General features: G+C 48.1%; 1 pseudogene; it reads left to right on the top strand.

Moving 5' to 3' along the window:
• Positions 1–1,440, top strand: part of LOC126197858 (large subunit ribosomal RNA) — a 2,984-nt pseudogene extending 1,544 nt beyond the window's left edge.
• Positions 1,441–7,500: the final 6,060 nt, after the last annotated feature.

Genomic DNA, 7,500 nt, shown 5'->3' with positions numbered 1-7,500 from the left:
AAGGCGTTGGTTGCTTAAGACAGCAGGACGGTGGCCATGGAAGTCGGAATCCGCTAAGGAGTGTGTAACAACTCACCTGCCGAAGCAACTAGCCCTGAAAATGGATGGCGCTGAAGCGTCGTGCCTATACTCGGCCGTCAGTCCGGCAGTCACGGCCGGTCCTTGCGGCCGGCCGCGAAGCCCTGACGAGTAGGAGGGTCGCGGCGGTGGGCGCAGAAGGGTCTGGGCGTGAGCCTGCCTGGAGCCGCCGTCGGTGCAGATCTTGGTGGTAGTAGCAAATACTCCAGCGAGGCCCTGGAGGGCTGACGCGGAGAAGGGTTTCGTGTGAACAGCCGTTGCACACGAGTCAGTCGATCCTAAGCCCTAGGAGAAATCCGATGTTGATGGGGGCCGTCATAGCATGATGCACTTTGTGCTGGCCCCCGTTGGGCGAAAGGGAATCCGGTTCCTATTCCGGAACCCGGCAGCGGAACCGATACAAGTCGGGCCCCTCTTTTAGAGATGCTCGTCGGGGTAACCCAAAAGGACCCGGAGACGCCGTCGGGAGATCGGGGAAGAGTTTTCTTTTCTGCATGAGCGTTCGAGTTCCCTGGAATCCTCTAGCAGGGAGATAGGGTTTGGAACGCGAAGAGCACCGCAGTTGCGGCGGTGTCCCGATCTTCCCCTCGGACCTTGAAAATCCGGGAGAGGGCCACGTGGAGGTGTCGCGCCGGTTCGTACCCATATCCGCAGCAGGTCTCCAAGGTGAAGAGCCTCTAGTCGATAGAATAATGTAGGTAAGGGAAGTCGGCAAATTGGATCCGTAACTTCGGGATAAGGATTGGCTCTGAGGATCGGGGCGTGTCGGGCTTGGTCGGGAAGTGGGTCAGCGCTAACGTGCCGGGCCTGGGCGAGGTGAGTGCCGTAGGGGTGCCGGTAAGTGCGGGCGTTTAGCGCGGGTGTGGTCTGCTCTCGCCGTTGGTCGGCCTCGTGCTGGCCCGCGGTGCAGGATGCGCGCGCCTGTGCGGCGTTCGCGCCCCGGTGCTTCAACCTGCGTGCAGGATCCGAGCTCGGTCCCGTGCCTTGGCCTCCCACGGATGTTCCTTGCTGCGAGGCCGCGTCCGCCTTAGCGTGCTCCTCCGGGGGCGCGCGGGTGCGCGGATTCTCTTCGGCCGCCATTCAACGATCAACTCAGAACTGGCACGGACTGGGGGAATCCGACTGTCTAATTAAAACAAAGCATTGCGATGGCCCTAGCGGGTGTTGACGCAATGTGATTTCTGCCCAGTGCTCTGAATGTCAACGTGAAGAAATTCAAGCAAGCGCGGGTAAACGGCGGGAGTAACTATGACTCTCTTAAGGTAGCCAAATGCCTCGTCATCTAATTAGTGACGCGCATGAATGGATTAACGAGATTCCCGCCGCTGTCCCTCGCACTGGACGCACGCGCGTGTTTCGGGTCCCGCGTCTTAGTTGGTTTCACCGGGAAAGAGTGTTGCGATCGAGATGAAATTTGGCATAGTGCCTCTGTGAGTGTTCGTCGCTAACGTGTGTAAATTTGAAGGTCGTACGCGTAGTAGGTGAATAGTTACAGTAAGTTTAGTGAAAATACTTTTTGCCGCGTCTGGAAGCAGTCCCTACCTGTGCTTGGCGCTACGCCTGTAGCGCTGACCGCGCCGTTGCGGTACCACTTTTTCTCTGTTTAATTAGCCAATTTTACAGCGATCGCGGAGAAAGTTTGCTCACAGCAGCGCCTATACGTTTTACTCATTCTGTGTAAATTTTATTGTAATGCGACAAGTCGTTTTTATGTGACGGCTGTTTTTGTGAAAAACGCATTTCCAGCTGCAATGCGCAAATCGTGTAGGTGTTCACACAATGTTTTAAGTATGTAAAAATCCTTCGTTACGCTTGAAAAGTCAGTCGGAGCTACAATGCACTACCAACAGTGGTACAGTGAAGTTTGATTCTATTTGCTCAAATAGTAACGGAGTGAAAAACATTTCCATCGTGGTATGTACTTCCGTGGCGTAGATAAAGAGTTTGCCTACTGATGTATATAACAAGTGTTCAACGTCAATCCGAACTACACTACTGGACGCTGGAGTTGTTGCTGAGAAACTGTGGAAGGGACCGTCACAGTAAGTAAGCGGCATTGCAAATATTCTGTTGATCTTGTGTCTGTCAGTGCGTATCCTTCAAACTCCTGGCTCAGTGCGTCTCGGATTCACTCCACTGACAAACTGTTTTAGGTACAATCAATCTAAACCGATAAATTGGAAGCGCATACCTTGTCCTCTCAGAAAATGTATGTAGTTTTGTTGTGTGACGCATATTTGAAGAAATATAATTGCTAACGCAACGTCGTGCATTCGCACTCGCACGTTTTCTGCAGAATCATCTGCGCGGTGAAAACAGGAGATTTGCAGCCCCCACTCTATTAGGAGTATCCTGTAGAGTATAGTTTCTCGTAGTGTGGTCCTTCGCCTTCCCTTATATGTTTTCTGCTCTATTTTGTAATGCATAATTTTAGAAATAACACCGCTAACGTGAAGTGGTGCGTCCGCTGACGTGCCGTTCTGTAGAAACTCCCGCGCAAATCGGGCACCCTGCAGCCTTCACTTCAGTTGGCAAACGTCTGTAGTGTATAGGGTCCTTTAGTATAGTACATTATCCTTCTGAATATGGTTTTATTTTTGTTATGTGATGAATAATTCAAGATATAAAACTGCCACTGTAAAGTCGTGCGTGCGCCGATGCGCCGTTCCTTAGAACTCCCACGCGGCGACAAAACTGGCACTCTGCAGCCCCCAGATTAGTTAGAAAATTCTGTATGGAATAGTATCTTGTAGTGTACTCTTTGCTCTTTCCGAAAGTGTTTTCAATGTTCCTGTGTGATGGATAGTTTAAGAAATAAAACAGTCAATGTAAAGTCTTGCAAGTGCCGACGCCCCGCTTGGTAGAAACTCCAGCGTGGTGACAAAACCGTCGGTCTGTAACCCTCATTGTACTTAGCAAAAATCTTTAGTGTATAAGGTCCTTTAGTTTGCTCTCTCCATCTTCTGAATATGCTTGTAGTTTTGCTGTCTGACTTATAACTTAAGAAATAAAACTGGGAAAGTGAGATCGTGTGCGCGCCTACGCGCTGTTCCCTAGGAACTCTCACTCTGCGACAAAACCGGCGTTCTGCAGCCCCCATATTAGTTAGGAAAATTCCGTAGAAAATAGTTTCTTGTAGTGTACTCTATGCTTATTCCGAATATGCTTCCAATTTTCTTGTGTGATGAATAGTTTTAGAAATATAACTGTCAATGCAAAGTCGCGTATGTACCGACGCCCCGCTCTGTAGGAAATCCTGCGCGGTGACAAAACCGTCGGCTAGCAGCCCTAACTTTCGCTAGCAAAAATTCTTTAGTGTGTAGGTTCCTTAGTGTGCTCTATTCTCTTATTGAATATGCTTCTAGTTTTGTCGTGAGACGGATAATTTGAGAAACATAACTGTTAATGTAAAGTTGTGCGTGCGCAGACGCGCCGTTCCCTAAAAACTCTCACGCGATAACAAATCCGGCGCCCTGCAGCCCCCACATTAGTTAGGTAAATTCTGTAGTAAATAGTTCCGTGTAGTGTGACTTATGCTCTCTTCGAATATGCCCTCAACTTTCCTGTGTGATGGATAGTTTGAGAAACAAAACCGTCAATGTAAAGTCGGGCGTGCGCCAACGTGCATTTCTGTAGAAACTCCAGCGCGGTGACAAAACCGTCGGTCTCCCGCCTTCGCCCTAGTTACATAAACTCTGTAGTGTGTAGGTTCCCGTAGTGTGGGTCATCCGCCTCACAAATATGTTTTTAGTTTAGATGTGGTGCGCATAGCCTAAGTGATATAGCTGTTAAATTTGTGTAGTGTGTGAGCCACGCGTCCTTCTCTAGAGACTCTCACACGGCTACAAAAGTGCGTGTCTGCGGTCCCCACCATAGCTGAAAAATTCTGTAGCTATAGGGTTTTGTTGTTCAACTCATGCGCTTTCGAAATGTGCTTGTAGTTCAGCTGTAGGATAAGTAGTATAAGAAATAAAATTGTTATTGTAACGTCGTACGTGCGCCCACGCGCCGTTCGGTACAAACTCCCGCACGCTCCATATTAGAAGCGACGCCTCCCTCTGCCCAGCTCAAACCAATATCAGAATGCGAGGTTAAAAATAGCCGCGAATTGCGGAGCCCTAGCGCACAGCAGAAGTCAGGTAGCGATAGAAATACTCGAAGGCCGCAACAGCGAAAGCGGTCGCGTGCCACAGCCGTCCAGGGCGCGAGAGGCGCGTCCCCAGCGGGGCAGTGCATTCCTGCCCCAAGGCCGCGCGCCTAGGCTCGTCCCCAGCGCGGCAGCTGCTCGTCGCGCAGCGCACGGAAGCCGCTGCTAACGCACCGACCTAGCTAGGCGCCAGAAAGGCGGCCAGCCCCGAGATGGGGCAAAATAAGGACGCTGATCTAGAAAATAGTGTTAGAAAAAGCACACAGGTTACAGCCATGACAACCGAAATAGCCGAAAAGTCAATGACAGGTGATCTGCAAACAATGGTGGAAATGAGGGAAGAGCTAGAAGCATATATGTTCAACGAAAACAACAGGATAAACAACGTACAAAAGAAATTCTTGTTAGGGAAAATGGCTGCTTATGAGCAGATTCTAAGAAAATACGAGATGGAAATAGCGCAGCTCAAAACAGAGTTGAAATGTCTAAAGGAATCTCCCCCAGCAATGGAACAACCACCTGTGAGCTATGCCACTGCAGTCAGCGCAAGAAAAGCCAAAACCGATACAAAAGCAACGCCAAACCAGACCCCAAAAGTTCTTGTCTTTAGACCAGCAGATGGAAAACAGCCAGAGAAGCAGCTACAAGACACCATAAAAAACATTGTAAAAGAAACACTGAAGGACGTAAAGATCACGAAATGTAGGACTCTGAAGGACAGTGGTGTCATCTTAGAGGTGCCAAATGACGCTGAAGCAGAAAAAATAAAGAACTGTAAGGAAATAGGAGACTCAGGTATTACAGTAACTGACCCCAGGAAGAAAAACCCAAGGGTGATCCTGTTTGATGTCCCAAGACAAATTACCGACGAAGAACTGGTAATGGAGCTCTACACAAGGAATCTTTCATCATTAGGCGGCACAAAGGAGGGAGCTGAGACAGGAATAAGAGCACTATTTAAAACAGGTCCAAGGAACACAGATACTGTAAACATCGTCCTGGAAATGGAAGCAAAGTTCTGGCACCACCTGATAGCACAAGGACGAGCATATATAAACTGTACCTCACACAGGCTGCAGAATTTCAACAAGGTAACCAGATGCTACAAATGCCATGGTTTTGGGCACACGACACAAACTTGCAGAAGTGCTGAAACAATCTGTGGGCACTGTGCAGCACCAGGACATGGCATTAAGGAATGCAGTAACAGGAACAAGGCACCACAGTGTGCAAACTGCAAGCACTGGAAGAAGCCACATAACCACTCTGTAATGGACAAAAACTGCCCCGAATATGTCAGATTCATGGCGAAAGAAGAACAAAGAACTGAATATGGCCAGTAACACTTCTACGCCACAGTCCCCAGGTCGACAGGTAGCTGGCGTCAACACAAAGTCCAGTATCCTCAAGATTATCCAACTAAATGGGCAGAGATCGAAAGTAGTACCTAGTCAAGCATCACTTAAGATGGAAGAGGAAAACCTTGACATTATTCTTATCCAAGAACCATATGTAATGGAAAATAAGATCAAAGGATATCCTCTAGGTTTCCGCCTAGTATACAGCAGCAACCATGGAGTACCGAAAGCAGCCATAGGAATACGAAACACAAACTTGACCATTCTGCAGATAACCTCCCTTTGTGATGCTCATACCGCTGTAGCTGCAGTAACCGGCGACTTTGGTGAAATATACTTAATAAGCCTGTACTGCCAGTTCCATACCCCAATTGATGAATATTTGCATCGACTGGACACCATCATCCACGAAACCCAAGGAAAAGCCATCATAATAGCAATGGATGCGAATGCCATGTCACCACTATGGCACAGCCAGGACACAGATGAAGCAGGACGAAAACTAGAGGATTTCATCTTCCAACATGGCTTAACTGTAATAAACAGAGATTCACCATTAACAACTTTCAGTGGGCCAGCCGGGGAAAATAACATCGACGTAACACTCTGCTCAGCAAACATATCAAGCATGGTCTCTAGATGGACGATTCAAGAGGAATGGACCTCAAGTGACCACAGGGCGATCACGTTTGAGATCTCAAAACAACACAGGGAGAGGGTCACAGAAGAGCTACTGAGATACAACACCACCTTTGCAAAATGGCAAGTTTTTGATTGCCAGCTGACCACCAGAGTAGAAAACTGGCCAAACGCCGTGGGAACAAATGTAAATGATAAAGTAGACCTCCTACAGACAGCAATACAGGAGAGCTGCAGGAAGGCCATGAGGAGAAGAACACGGCTGAAGAATGCTGTTCCTTGGTGGAATGAAACATTGACAAAAATGCGGCAGGACACAATTGCAGCTCGACACCGGCTCCAGAATGCGCGACGTACAAATCGTGAGACAGAAATACTGGCAGCAAAGGCAACTTACAGAAGCACAAAAAATAAATATAACAAAGAAATTACAAAAGCGAAGACAGATACATGGAAGAAATGGGTAAAAGAGTGCAACAGCAATGACCCTTGGAAGCTGACCGATAGAATTCTTCGCCCTAAATATGGCACCGAAACTGTCCTCAGCAATGTAAAAGTGCCTGGAAGAGGCCCTACAATGACCTGGCAGGAAACAGTGAAAGAACTGTTAAATAACCTACTACCGGATGACAACCCAGAGGAGGACACAACACAGCAATCAGCTGTGAAGGAGCAAAATATAGGGTACCAAAATGAAGGAAACGAGCCAGACTTCTCAGCACAAGAGATAGAGGCTGCAGTGAAGGCATGCAAACCACACAAAGCCACAGGACCAGATGGCATAGATGATGCCATTATAAAGCGGGTATGGGAACACAATCCTGCTCTCCTCATTGATACTTATAACAGCTGCCTTAGAGAGTCCACTTTCCCAGACAATTGGAAAATAGGGAATGTCTGCATATTACTTAAGTCTATGACAAAGCCAAGGGATGAGGTGAAATCTTATCGACCTATCTGTCTGCTACCTATCCTTGGCAAAATATTAGAAAGGCTAATAGTGACCAGACTGGACAAAAGGTATGAAGAGTCAGGACTGAAGGCAACAAACCAATTCGGCTTCAGAAAGGGTGCATCCACAGAAATGGCAATCAGGCAGGTTGTCTCCAGTGCGAACTGTGAAGAAAAATATGTTGTTGTCATTTTTGTGGACATAGCAGGCGCCTTCGACAATTTGTGGTGGCCAAGTGTAATGAGGCGACTTAGAGCAATGCGTTGTCCCCAAAACATGTACCACCTAGTGGAAAACTACTTTAAGAACAGGAAGGCCACTGTCTA

Source organism: Schistocerca nitens, chromosome 7 (assembly GCF_023898315.1).
Source record: "Schistocerca nitens isolate TAMUIC-IGC-003100 chromosome 7, iqSchNite1.1, whole genome shotgun sequence".
Taxonomy (NCBI): Eukaryota; Metazoa; Arthropoda; class Insecta; order Orthoptera; family Acrididae; genus Schistocerca; species Schistocerca nitens.
Note: the sequence above shows the minus strand (reverse complement) of the source record. Positions and strands in the feature narration are given on the sequence as shown.